Source organism: Lissotriton vulgaris, chromosome 5, assembly GCF_964263255.1.
Source record: "Lissotriton vulgaris chromosome 5, aLisVul1.2, whole genome shotgun sequence".
Classification (NCBI taxonomy): domain Eukaryota; kingdom Metazoa; phylum Chordata; class Amphibia; order Caudata; family Salamandridae; genus Lissotriton; species Lissotriton vulgaris.
Window position 1 is genome coordinate 49454344 of NC_141693.1, and position 14512 is coordinate 49468855.

Here is a 14512-nt window from a genome sequence, read left to right on the forward strand (position 1 = left end):
AATTGCTAGTCGTATTTAAGGAATGCTGTCCCATTCATTCCTATGGGCCTACAGGCCCATAGGAATGTATTGGAGATTGCATGAGCAATTAGCGAGTACCAGTAGGTACTCGCAAATTGCTTATGCAATTTCAAGGGTGCAGGGGTGTCAAAATGACACCCTGTTGCACCCCTGAAATTGATCTATGCACATATGTTGTACACACACATGCCCTAAGGGCATGTGTGTGCGCAACATGAAACTTTAAAAAATGCACAAAAGGTCTTTTTTCAAAGTTTTAGCAAATTACCACGAAGTCCAACTTCATAGTAATTTGCTCCCCTTATTAGCGAATTCGCTATTTTTTTTACTTTCATGCATTGCATTTAAGGAATCTCAATTTGGAATTCCTTAAATGCAATTGCAATTTAAGGAATCTCAATTTAGAGATTCTATAAATTGCGATTTTTGCATTTGGGATGATGCATCCCAATTGCAAAAATACCGGGAGCAAAAGTGCAGATTCTGAGAATCTGCCCATTTGCTCCCGGTATTTACTTTGATGCATCTGCCAGTTAGATGGTTATTGGAAAGGGGCGACCACTCGGTCCCCCCGAACGTATGGTTGGGTGCCCCGATCCCCCCGGGAAACCATTTTGGGCGGGAGGCGTGTCTCGGCTGGTATGCCCGAAGTGGCGTAGCCGGGGCGCGCCTTTTCCCGCCCAAGAGGGGTTGTCCTAGACACCTACACCGTTGGACACACCCCGTAGGCGGTTGGAGGAGGGTCCACGCCCTCCCGAGGAAGAATAAAAGGAGCAACAATCCAAGGAAGCATCCTCTTGTTCCTGTGCTTGGAAGCTGCACCCCCTCGTTGCACGTGAGCCCGAGACGGAACAAGGAGCCAATTTTGAGAACTTGTAATTTTTGTGTTTCTCTTTCAGTGAGTCCGAAGCTTTGGATCCAGGACCTCGAATCGAATATCCGTAGACGATGCCTGGCAAGAAGGTCGGAAAGAAGGTTGGGACCGAACAAATGCTTCGCATGCTGGTAAAGGACATGGCGAACATGAAGAAGCAGATGGCGGCAATGAATGGCACGGGGAGACCGAAGAAAGTCATCGGACCAGCATTGCCGGGAGTAGTCCCTGGCGGGAGAGGTAAAAGGGCCAGGAATAGGGCGGCAGGAGGAGAGGCCCCGGTTCCTGAGTCCCCTCCAGCGAGCCCGGTCAGTCCGGTGGAGGCCCCAGTTCCGTTCCCGAACGCGGGACAGCCGATCCCTGTGGTAGTTACACCCGTTAGCGAGGGGGATATGCCTCCCGAACTGGCCGCCCAGTTGGCGACATGGTTGGGCAAGAACAACGAGAGTGGTGGGGCACCAGGAGACACGGCCGAAGAGGCCAGGTTAATAATGAAGCAGTTGCGGCAATCGAGAGATGCGGCGAAGGCACCTTGTCCTCTTGTTTCACCGCAGGTTCCCTCGGAAAAGCCGGCGGAGAGCGTTGGAACGGCAGCAACAACAGATACAGCTACCGGTTCGGGTAAGCAGCTGTTGCCAATGGCGGGGGAGGGATCGTTACCCTCAAGGAGGGAAAGGGTGGTGCAGCATATCCCGATGGATGTGAAAGAAAGGATTTGGGCTGAAAAATATGTGAATATGTTTTCTCTGTTGACCGATCACTATGAGATAGAGCACGTTAAAAATCAGAAGGAGTTGTTACATCCGAGTGTATGGCGTGCAAAAATGGCGGGTTTCAGAGTAGATGAAACGATCGCTAATTGGGCCAGGGCCTTTGGAATGTTCACAGCAATCATGGGGGAACGTAGGCCTGAACTGTTGTCGGAATTAGCCTGTTACCAAACTCGTATTATGGAATTTTATGAATCATACGAAGGCAATCAATGGATGGGTTATAATAACAAATTTCGTAAGGCCAAGGAGCACGACTCATCCCTGACGTGGGATTGTTTCGACTCCATTTCATGGCAGAAGCAGGGTATGCCGAACACGGCGAAGTCGTCTTCTTTTGGCGGGAATGGGACAGAGCCTTCCCGCCATTATTCGGCGGCGCCCTTTCGGGCAGGCGCCAACGGGGATCAGCACACAAAGAATAATGGGAACTCGGGTAAAAAAGGGGTCTGTTGGAGCTTTAACAGAGGCAGGTGCACTAGGCCACAAGGGACATGCAAGTTCAGGCATGAGTGTGCAGGGTGCGGACAGTCGTCACACCCCAAGAGTTTGTGCAGAGCCAAGAATGGTGAGACAGGAGGTAGAGGAGGAGCCAAACAGGTCTAACATCGACCGAGGGGCACCGTTACCTACTCCCGTTGACATCATGGCATTGATCCCTTGGCTGAACGAATACCCTGATCATGTCTCCGCTGGGGTGTTGCGAGATGGTTTCTCATATGGTTTCCACATCCCGGCGGGGGATTTTCGGGGGGGAAGCACAGTGTAAAAATCAACTATCTGTTCAACAAAATACGGCGGTGGTACAGGCAAAGATTGCAAAGGAGGTGACCCGAGGTCGGGTTGCGGGACCGTATGTGAATCCGCCTGTTGTTGACTTTGTTTGTTCACCGTTGGGAGTAGTACCCAAGAAGGACCCAGGTGAGTTTCGATTAATCCATAATTTGTCCGCTCCTAGGGGTCTTTCGGTGAACGATGCGATTGACCCGGGAGTTTGTTCGGTGCGGTACGCATCCTTTGATGAGGCCGTCGCCTTGTTGAATCGCCTGGGGCCCGGAGCGCTGATGGCTAAATCAGATATCGAGTCAGCATTCCGGTTGCTCCCGGTACACCCACAAGATCAGCGTCTCTTAGGTTTTGTGTTTCAAGGACGCTACTACATGGATAAATGTATGCCGATGGGTTGCTCCATCTCTTGTGCGTATTTTGAGAAGTTCAGTACTTTTTTGCAATGGGCGTTCACCAGAGCCACGGGCTTCACACAGGTTATGCATTACCTTGATGATTTTCTGTTTCTGGGGGCAGCCGGGGGCACGGAATGTGAACAGGCTTTGAATGAATTCTGTAATCTCATGAAAAGATTCGGCGTGCCATTGGCACCAGGCAAGACAGTGGGGCCATCTACTTCACTCGAGTTTCTGGGAATTGAGCTCGATTCAGTAGAAGGGTGCTTCCGTTTGCCCAAGGAGAAGGTAATGAAATTTAAGGCCTCACTTGAAATATGCCTTGGCGAGAGGAAAGTAACTCTCCATCAGTTGCAACAAGCTGTGGGTCAGCTTAACTTTGCCCTTAGAGTGATACCGATGGCTCGCCCCTTTTCCCGCTCTATCGCACAAGCCATGGTGGGCCTCAAGGAAGGGCACCACCGCACAAGACTGTCAGCAGAGGTTCGCCAGGATATGCGCATATGGCTGGCATTTCTGGCGGATTTCAACGGTCGCGTCGTGTGGAACAAACCATCAGCTTCCACCGAGGAGCTGGGGTTGTGGACCGACTCGGCAGGAAGTGTGGGCTTTGGCGCCATCTTTGGTAATCAATGGTCGGCACAAACATGGCCGGCGTGGTGGCACGATAGTGGGCTCACAGGTAACATTGGGTTTCTTGAGCTGTTCCCCATTCTGGTGGCCTTGACAACATGGCCAGAGGGGTTTCGTGATCGCGCTGTAGTGTTCTGGTCTGATAATATGACTGTTGTGGAATGTATCAATAATCAGGCAGCACGCTGCATGTGGATTTTGAGATTGCTGAAAGAAATTGTCCTGCTATGTATGAGACTAAACGTCCACTTTAGGGCAAGACACGTGCCGGGGGTACTGAACAAGGCAGCTGATGCACTCTCTCGTTCCCATATGCAGGCCTTCCGGGGTTTTCTGCCCTCAGCGGACTTGGTGGCGGCACCATTTCCCGAAGCTCTCTGGTCTCTCGGTGCCCCGGATTACAAAACCTCGTGGGAGAGAGTCTAGCACCCAGGACAAGGAAGGCATATGAAGGAGCGTTCCGTTCCTATTGGTCATTTTTGGGTCCAGCTAGGGGGGAGCATTGGGGGCAGGAGGAGTATGTCCTGAACTTTCTGGTAACACTACATCAGGCAGGCCGATCACTGGCAACAGCCAATAGGCACAGGGCCGCCATTGCCTTCATGGCGCAGGCGCATGGCATCCATGACCCCACATCGTCCTTTCTCGTAAAGAAGGCACTGCGTGGGTGGAAACGCCTCGAGGGCCGTAGGGTGGATGAGAGGCACCCGATAGATCTAGCAAGGTTGTCCATGTTAATGTCCGTACTCCCTGCGACTTGTTCATCTCAAACGGAGACGGTGCTGTTCCGGGCCGCTTTTGCATTAGCATTCCATGGGGCTATGCGGGTAAGCGAGCTGGTAGCGAAGAATAAGCAGGATACGGGGGGAGGTCTGTGTCGAGAACACATTCAGATCAGGGGTGACACAATGGTAGTCACAATAGCCAAGTCCAAGACCGATCAGGGAGCCATCGGGGACAGTGTGGTAGTCCAGCGGATCCCGGGGTCTCCCATGTGCCCGGTAAAATGCGTGGAGGAGTATTTAGCGCAGAGGGCGGCATCATGGGGGGGGAGCTTGCTGAGGCACACCGACGCCACCCCACTGACTAGATTTCAGTTTCAGCGGGTGTTAACAATGGCAATCGCGGCAGCGGGCTTGGACCTGAGCGATTTTGGGACCCATTCCTTCCAGATAGGGGCTGCTACAGAGGCTACAGCTAGGGGTCTGAGTGTGGGAAAGGTGAAACAGTTGGGGCGTTGGTCCTCGAATTGTTATAAAAGGTATGTGCGGTTGCACATGTTGTGAAGCTAATGTCATGCACTCACGCTTCTGGTCTTCTGTTTGGTTTTCAGTTTCGCGAGCAGGCTTTGCGGGGCGGACTGTGCAGTTGACCCGACACCGGGGGACCAGCGGTCAAAGATCACCGGCTGAGGGAAGAGTGGTGTGGGTCGTTGGCCACTCATACGTGAGGCGCGCCGCGGACGTATTCAAAGCAGGTGACATGATTCACGTGGCTGGGGAATATGGGTACAGGGTGACCTTCCACGGAAGGGGCGGGCTCTGTATTGACCAGTTTCAAGGTTTTATGGAGGGACTGTTAGGGCGGACAAGGTCACCGCCGTCTGTAATCATAGTGCATCTTGGGGGCAATGATTTGGTGACCATTCGTCGACGAGTACTTCTCGAGTTAATCTTATCCTCAGTAAGTTGGTTGGCGAGAAGGGTTCCGGGGTGCACGATTGCATGGTCACACATGATTCCTCGGAAGGTGTGGCGGGGGGCCCTCTCTGTGTCAGCCTTGAATCAATCGGTAAAGAAGGTTAATAACAAACTGGGTAGGTTGTTTCGTACAGGAAATTTGCATTGTGTTCCACATGGATGTATCCGGGGGGACCATATGTATCTGGAAGACGGGGTCCACTTGTCCCGGGAGGGAAATGTCTTACTCATAGGTGACTTCATAGCCTGGTTAAAAAGTTTGTGTAGCCATGACCTTTAGTAGGATTTTTTGTGGGGGGTCCGGATAGCCGGTCAACTATCCGGCCTGTGGCGGTAAGGTCATGATCGGTGAGCAGTAATTGGAAGATCCCTAGAGGTGGGGCGCCACCCATTATGGATGGGAGCGCCCGGGGGGAGGTGGCCATTGGCCCCTCACACGGGGAGGCGGTACCCTCTAAGGATGGGGCCGCCGAAAGGGAAGGCGGTCAAGGCCCCTCCCTGGGGAGGAGGGGCTACGGGCCCCTCCTGGGAAATTCCCGGGGCCAGGACATCCGCGACGGCGGATGTGGTAAGCAGTGTGGGGTGGGAGGGGGGTCTACGCTACCTTCTAGACACCTCACACGAGTCCTCGGACGACCACCAAGATGGCGTCGAGTAAATATGGGGCCCCCGTTAAGACAAGGGAAATTGGAAGTTGGCACAGAGGTACAGTCCTCTGTGCGCCCGCCCCTCACAAGTAAGGGGGGGGAGTTCTGGTATTAGGGATCTGACACCGGTTACGACCTTGCCGTTGGCCCGTAATGTTAGGATGTACAATTTGAATTTTGAGAAATGCATTTACAGGATGTTTTAGAATCGGCTAGGAGAACCTTTGTATTAGAGATATGTTAAGGTTAGCCAATAAACATCGTAATGTGTAAATGAAATTGTACATGATATGAAACTGTTATTTTAATGTTTTAATTTTGTTTCATATTTTAATAAATACGGCCGGGAGGGTAACTCCCTCCCGCCTTCCAAAAGCTCAAGAATTGTTTCCGTCTTCCCATTCTTGGGGATGGTGTTGGGAGGGGGTGATGGGTATCCCGGCCATATGGAAAGGGGTGACCACTCGGTCCCCCCGAACGTATGGTTGGGTGCCCCGATCCCCCCGGGAAACCATTTTGGGCGGGAGGCGTGTCTCGGCTGGTATGCCCGAAGTGGCGTAGCCGGGGCGCGCCTTTTCCCGCCCAAGAGGGGTTGTCCTAGACACCTACACCGTTGGACACGCCCCGTAGGCGGTTGGAGGAGGGTCCACGCCCTCCAGAGGAAGAATAAAAGGAGCAACAATCCAAGGAAGCATCCTCTTGTTCCTGTGCTTGGAAGCTGCACCCCCTCGTTGCACGTGAGCCCGAGACGGAACAAGGAGCCAATTTTGACCCACCCACCACCCCCTGATGGCAGCGATTTGTATTGCAATAAAGTTGATTAACGAGGATATCATCTCTTTTCAGGTTGTTTCAAATAAAGTTTGGATTGTTTTTGATGTGACAATAAAATGGTTACTCTTTTTAGGCGAAGTATCGCAGCTGAATTGAAAGAGCAGTGATTGCATAGGTAGAAGTTTATGTTAAAATGTCCACTATAACTGTTTATTCCGTCCTCATTAGGTTAAAAAACTGTCGTATTTATTTTTTGGTTGGGCGGTAAGGTCATGATCGGTGAGCAGTAATTGGAAGATCCCTAGAGGTGGGGCGCCACCCATTATGGATGGGAGCGCCCGGGGGGAGGCGGCCATTGGCCCCTCACACGGGGAGGCGGTACCCTCTAAGGATGGGGCCGCCGAAAGGGAAGGCGGTCAAGGCCCCTCCCTGGGGAGGAGGGGCTACGGGCCCCTCCTGGGAATTTCCCGGGGCCAGGACATCCGCGACGGCGGATGTGGTAAGCAGTGTGGGGTGGGAGGGGGGTCTACGCTACCTTCTAGACACCTCACACGAGTCCTCGGATGACCACCAAGATGGCGTCGAGTAAATATGGGGCCCCCGTTAAGACAAGGGAAATTGGAAGTTGGCACAGAGGTACAGTCCTCTGTGCGCCCGCCCCTCACAAGTAAGGGGGGGAGTTCTGGTATTAGGGATCTGACACCGGTTACGACCTTGCCGTTGGCCCGTAATGTTAGGATGTACAATTTGAATTTTGAGAAATGCATTTACAGGATGTTTTAGAATCGGCTAGGAGAACCTTTGTATTAGAGATATGTTAAGGTTAGCCAATAAACATCGTAATGTGTAAATGAAATTGTACATGATATGAAACTGTTATTTTAATGTTTTAATTTTGTTTCATATTTTAATAAATACGGCCGGGAGGGTAACTCCATCCCGCCTTCCAAAAGCTCAAGAATTGTTTCCGTCTTCCCATTCTTGGGGACAGTGGCGTCACTAGGGTTGGTGTCACCCAGTGCGGTAACTCATGGTGTCACCCCCTCACGACTTACCCCATGATGGACCTCCTCCGAGTCCGCCAGTGACTGGCGGACTCGGAGGAGTTCCATCATGCAGTAAGTCGCGGCCAAAGCTTGCTGACTGCCCTCCTTCCATTCATTTATTGGATGTTTAAGTGTTTAATCACTAATTGTAGAAATATAATAGAAAATTGTTTATAAGCATTTGTATGTAAAGTGGGCACGACAACAAAGGCGCAGCATATAAATGTTTTTTCGCCACTGTGTTCTTTACCACTCTGTCCCCCCGTACGCTTTGAAGTGGACTCTCAAAGAGACTCATCTTTAGATCTACCCATGATGGGAGAGAAAAAAAATAAACAGAAAAGAACTGTTGAAATGCTTCAGCTAATCTCAGCCGCTGGAAATTACTTTAGGGTACACATTCCAGTCCAAAACCCTTTTACTCATTGCAGATCCTAAATCAGTCTCAGTCCTGCTTCAATCGGAACAGTTCAACCCAAACTGCCAAGCCAAGACCAATTACAGTTTTTCACCGCATGGAATTTATGTCATAGCATCTTCAATAAGCAGTAGTACACAAATCTTGAATAAGGATGTCCGTCTCAGCATCAATGATAGAGCAAATAAAATATTGAAACATATTTTAGAGATTTGCTTCCTTACTTCCCAAACATCAGCTTATCATTTTCTGCAAATAAACACTTTACACTGAAATAGCAGGCGTTCATTTTTAATTAAGACACTAACTTTGGTCATATATATCAGTACATCATTTTCCTTAGAATACTCACGTAATAAAACACACATGGACAGATACTGCTAATGGTTGCCCTTGTTCTGGCATCATTGCTTGAAATAACTTCAAATGCCCAAGTGCCGGTCTTTCATTACCAGAAACCAGTTTGGCAACCAGACGCCAGGAATGGTCAAATCAAATATATATATGCACATCATATGTGTGTACACATCTCCATATACCATTAGTACAACTGCTAGTTATTCTTCCCATCCCACAGATCCAGGAGTATCATTTTACTCAACCGTGCTGCAGCCAATATTTAATAGCCATCTCACTCCCCTGAATCTTCACATGCCCCAATGGCCTGGCTACTTCCATTACCCATTACTGCTCAACTCTTCCAACCACAAGCTAGCCAAAATTCAAATGGTCCAACAGACCACAATGCAGGGGTGTGGAAATATTGGTGAGATGAACCCCTGAAATCGGGACTGGCCTAGGGAAGGGATTTTGCTAAATGAGGAGCAGTTACTATGCCACCACAGCAGTAACACCAACAATAAATAATGTGCGCAGATTAGCACTTTAGTGCAGGTGAGGTAGTGTACGTCCCAGCGAGCCCACAACTGCAGTCCCTACCACAGCCTGAGCTCTCTAGTCAAGTCATCATGGACCCCGTCACTTATCACAGCTTGAATGTGCGATGTGGCCTGCTTTGTAGAGCCCACCTAACCAGTGACAAAAAAGGGACAAGAGACCAGGCTAAATCGCAACTTCCAGTTTCAGGCAATGAATTCAATCGCCCCATGCCTGGACTGAGCAGATTCCCTATTCTATCTCAATCTTCTATTCCACCACCATCCTCTTACTCAAACTACAAACAAAGCAAGATATGGAGGGACAGCAACAAAACGCATTTTACACAGGTACATTAAAACTCTGGACCTTAATCAGCAGCAGGTATCTGTTGTTCTCACGTGCCGGTGCCTCAGGTGCCTGGAACCCCTGACCCTCCATCTAGGTTAAGACATGGGATAGCACAGCCCATGCAAAGCTCCTCTTTCAAAGCACAGGGCGATCTCCGGGCATTTTATGCAAAGAGAAATTAAACGCGCTCCTTTCAACAACACCCTTCACAGGCGTTGAAAATGGCGGGTCACGTGAGTGATGCACGCTCCTTTCGATAACACCCTTCACAGGCGTTGTAAACGGCGGGTCACGTGAGTGACGTTTCCAACGTCCTCGACGTCGTATAGCTGAGCTAATTGCACAATATTGGCCGGCGGCCGGGTAAGGGGTCCTCATCACATGGGGTGACACCGTGAGTGAGCCTCTGCTTTAAATCGCTACATAAATCAGGAGATTTATGTAGCGATTTAAAGCAGAGGCTCACTCATGGTGTCACCCCAGGGGATGGTGTCACCCGGTGCGGTCCGCACCCCCCGCACCCCCCTAGTGACGCCACTGCTTGGGGATGGTGTTGGGAGGGGGTGATGGGTATCCCAGCCATATATAAACCTACAGTATGCGTAGCAGTTCACAGGTATACATTCTAGAGGAGAAAACAAGGAAAAGATGAAAGTATAGACGGTTATGTGGCTGCATTAAAGAACTTGGCATTAACATGCAAATTTGAGAATATGCACGATGACTTAATAAGAGACCAAATAGTTATGTGCGCTGCAAATCCGAACATACAGGATGCGTTGTGGGCTAAAGGCGAGAAACCTTTGCAACATGTCATTGACATTGTAAAAAAAGCGGAATTGACAGGACGGTGTGCCAAGGAAGTCATCAATGAGAATAAAACAAAAATGAGTCTAATGTCGTAGCGAAAGTTATTGGGACAAGAAGGAAAATTGGAGATTTCAAGAGCAGAGGAAATGACAGGCCTATACCAAGCAATTACGGAAAGAAATATGAGGAGTTGAAGGGTTATCGATGCGGTAGCAGCAAACACCTGGCAAACGATTGGAATTGTCCGGCACGAAACAACAAATATGGCAAGTGTGGTCTCATCGGTCATTTCCAAAAAGCATGCATTAGAAAGGAAAGAACAAAAGTTAAGTATGTCCTACAGGAAGGAGAAGAGAACACTAACTCATCAGAGGACTCTGAATACAATTTATGTGTATTAAACGTGACAGAAGAAACAGAAAATAAGGAAGAGGAGAGTAACAAAATCAAGAAGAAACCATTGTGCAGAATGACAATAGGGGGGTGTCGAGATGGAAATAATAGCCGACTCCGGTTCTCCATGCACAATTGTTAACCGCGAAGTATGGAAATATAAATTTCAAGAAGTTCTTGGCAACAAAATGGAGAAACCTGATATAACATTGAGAACCTTCACAGGAGAACCGATTGAGTTAGTGGGTTTCACAAAACGTAATTTTGTATTCAAAGAACGTGACATGAACAGCAAAATGTACATCGCAGCCACTGGTCCATCTGTATTAGGGTGGAAGGACCAAAGGAAACTTGGTATTACTCTAAACCCTAACAGTTCGGAACCGGTTCTAGTTATGCAACAGGACAATCTAACAAGTGGTGACCTCATAGAAAGATTCCCAAATGTATTTAATGGAAAAATTGGCAAATTAAAAGGCTTCCAGCACAAAATAAAAAAGATAATGCCATTCACTGTGTACACAAGGTCAGACATGTACCTTTAACACTAAGAGAGGAAGTTAGAGATGAAATCAATAAACTACTGGAAGCGGACATAATCGAAACTACAGAATCAGCTGAGTGGGTCGCACCCCTGGTGGTCGCAAGGCGACCTAACAGAAAACTGAGGCTATGCATGGACCTAAGAGACTTAAATAAGAACATTCTCAGACCAATAATCCTTACCAAGAATTGGAGAAATGTTATCCCTCACCAAGGGTATGAGAGTGTTCTCAACAATTGATCTGGCCGCAGCATACCATCAGGTACCTTTACACCCAGATAGCAAACACCTCACCACTTTAATTTCACCATTCGGGTGTTGCAGGTTCAAGAGGGTACCTTTTGGCATAGCGTCTGCTGCGGCGTTATTTCAAAGACTGTTGCAGAATTTTTTTAAGGGAGTTAAAAACATACTCATCTTCCAGGATGACATCTTGGTCATGGGAAAGGATCAAGAAGAACATGATAGCAAACTGATACAAGTGTTAAAAATTAGACAAATGTGGGATGACAGCAGAATACAAAAAAATGCAAATTTAGTAAAAATTGTGTGAACTACCTAGGACACGAAATCTCAAGCGAGGGAATAAAACCAAAAAAAGAACTTATAAAAGCAATTAAGGACGCACCAGTACCTACCAACAAAGAAGAACTAAGGGCATTTTTGGGTCCGGGAGAGGACTACTCAAAATTTGTAAAAGATTTTTCAGCAAAAACGTACAACATTAGGACACTTCTTAAAAACAAAAGCAAATATGAATGGACACAAGGATGTGAAGAAAGTTTTAAACAACTAAAAAAAGAAATTTGTGAGGCACCACCTCTGCAGGGATTTGATGGCAATCTGGATTGTGTAATCACTACGGATGCTAGCGGAAAAGGAATTGGTGCGGTACTCACGCAAATAGAAAACACTGGAAAGGAAGTTACCATTGCATTTGCATCGCGCTCTTTAACGGCAACAGAGGAAAGGTGCTCTATAATTGAAAGAGAGGCACTGGCTTGCATGTGGGGAATGGAGCACTTCCGACAATACATTTGGGGGGGAAAAATAATACTGCGGTGTGATCACAAGCCTTTAATTAAAGTATTAACGGTGAAAAAGTTGTACAACGCATCACCACTTTTAGCACGCCTATCCATAAGACTATTGGATTATAATTACGAAGTACAGTACCTACCTGGAGTCGAAAATGTGGTGGCGGATTTCCTTAGCAGACTACCAGTACAAAATACCAAAAAGAGGCACAAGAAGAAGAACTGTGTGTTGCCAGTATCAGCGAGGAATTTCCAACTATAAAAAAAGTGAGTGGATAAAGGAGTGTTCTAGTGATATACAATTACAAAGAGTCAAAGAACACATCATACATGGATGGCCGAGGAAAAACCGTATGGAGACAGAGTTACGAGCATTTTGGGAACTAAAAAACGAGTTATCAGTGGAGGACAATCTCATTTTAAGACAAGGAAAAGTCTTACCACCGAAGAATCTTAGGGAAAGGATAATAAAAATATACCATGAAGGACATTTGGGAATAAACAAAACCAAACAGAGAATAAAATGTTGGTACTGGTGGCCTAGATGTGACATACAAATTGAAAGAGCTATAAGAAACTGCATCGAATGTGAGAACTCTGATAATACACAGACAACTCTACGACCCCCGCTCCAGCCTTTGCAGTGCCCAAAAATGCCTTGGGAAAGAATTGGTGTAGATGTAAGGGGGCCCATTAAATGGCAGGATGAAGTGGTGTACGTACTGGTGTTGGTAGATCACCTGTCTAAGTGGCCAGAGGTAAAGGTTTGTGAGAAAATGGACACTAGTGAGGTGCTTATATTCATGGAAGACTTATTCATCAGAGAAGGAATTCCAAAGACTATAGTGAGCGATAACGGAAGACAATTCACCTCAGATGCGTTAAACAAATGTGTGAAAAGGAACGGAATCACCCATAAAACTACCTCAGTATACCACCCTGCCGGGAATGGGGCCGTAGAAAGATTTAATAGGGTGATGAAAGAAACCATCCAACTAGCTAACAACAATGGAAAATGTTGGAGGAAAGAGGTTAACAAAATGGTTTGGGGGTACAGAATTACTCCCGGAGTGAAAACAATGGTGAGCCCATTTGAAGTTATGAGAGGTAGAACCCCGATATCCAAAGACAATATTGGTTGGATCAAGTCGGCAAAGGAAAAGGAATGGTCGGTGGACACTATCAGGAAAAGGATTATGGAGGCGCAAATTGCATACAAAGGAAAATATGACAAGAGTAGGAATTGTAAAGAGTTTAGTATCAATGTGAGCAACAGAGTAAGAGTAAAGAAAAGTGGACATTGTCAAAGATGAAAACAGGTTTACAGCGCCTTTGGAAGTTAAGAAAGTTTTTTGTAATTCCGCCTTACTCAGTGATGGTAGAGTGTGACATGCCTCTGCAATTTCAGTTTGCCGCGGAGGGGAAGTTAACCAAAGAGAAAGGACTGAACATAGACCCGTGCTAGAGGGGTCCAACTGCAAATGGTCAATACTAGAGGAAGAGGAATCTGAACCAGAAAAAGATTGCAGTGGTAAATCATCTGGAGCTCTGGATAACCAGGTCGGACAGAACCAAGAGACCATTGAATCTATTAGCGAACGCGGGGACCTCAGCACTGAGGGCTCCGCAGCATCCCAGGACACGTTTGACATCTGTGCTTCAGAAAATGGACAAGACGAACCTGAGCGTGAAGATGTGGAGAGCAACCATCACTATGAAGGGACAGGAAGCTCCTTACCATATGAAGAGGAACCGTTGGTAGCAGCACCAGCTAATGCCCCTATCGGTGATGCTGGTGAAGTAAGGGCTAGCACTAGTAGCTTTGGCAGGGTTCTGAGTAAACCCAGCAAATACAAAGACTTTGATTGTTATTAGTACTGTGTTTTAGTATACTGTGAATTGCAACGTGTCTTTGTTGGTTTACTCCTTATGGAAGGAGATGTGTTGTGTATTAACCCTTTCTCTCTTTCCTTTACCCTCCTTTGCGCATGCATTTCCCCTGAGCGATATTGGTTCAAATCAGCTGGAATGTTGACAGCTGAGAATTCCATGTGACAGTTCACAGTTGATTGTCAGTTGGCGTTTGGCTGTTCCTGTACACACAAGCTTTGGTGTGTTGTCTGTGAATAAACATATACTTGGAACATCACCCAGTTCCAGAGTGGTCACTTTACAGACTTCGACGTCAGAAGTAAGGACCCTCATGGGATACCTGTGCAGCCAATTAATAAGAAGGGAGGAGTTTTTAAACCCACAGAGCGGGAAGAAGGGTTGTTGCTAGAGAGAACCCTGGTCGGAGAATCCCTCGGAAGAGACAAAAAGATGATAGCGGACCTCTCGACAAAACGAGGGCCCAGCCCAGACCCACGGACTTCCTCAGGAGTAGCGGGAGATTGGAAAATCCCAGAGGCTTGAACCGTTCTGCGACAAGGAG

General features: G+C 47.8%; 1 protein-coding gene across 4 annotated transcripts in view; it reads right to left on the bottom strand.

Annotated features, from left to right (window-relative positions):
• LOC147710112 (E3 ubiquitin-protein ligase TRIM39-like) overlaps positions 1-14512 on the bottom strand; it is a 413790-nt gene that overhangs the window by 164915 nt on the left and 234363 nt on the right. The gene's annotated exons all lie outside the window — the stretch shown is intronic.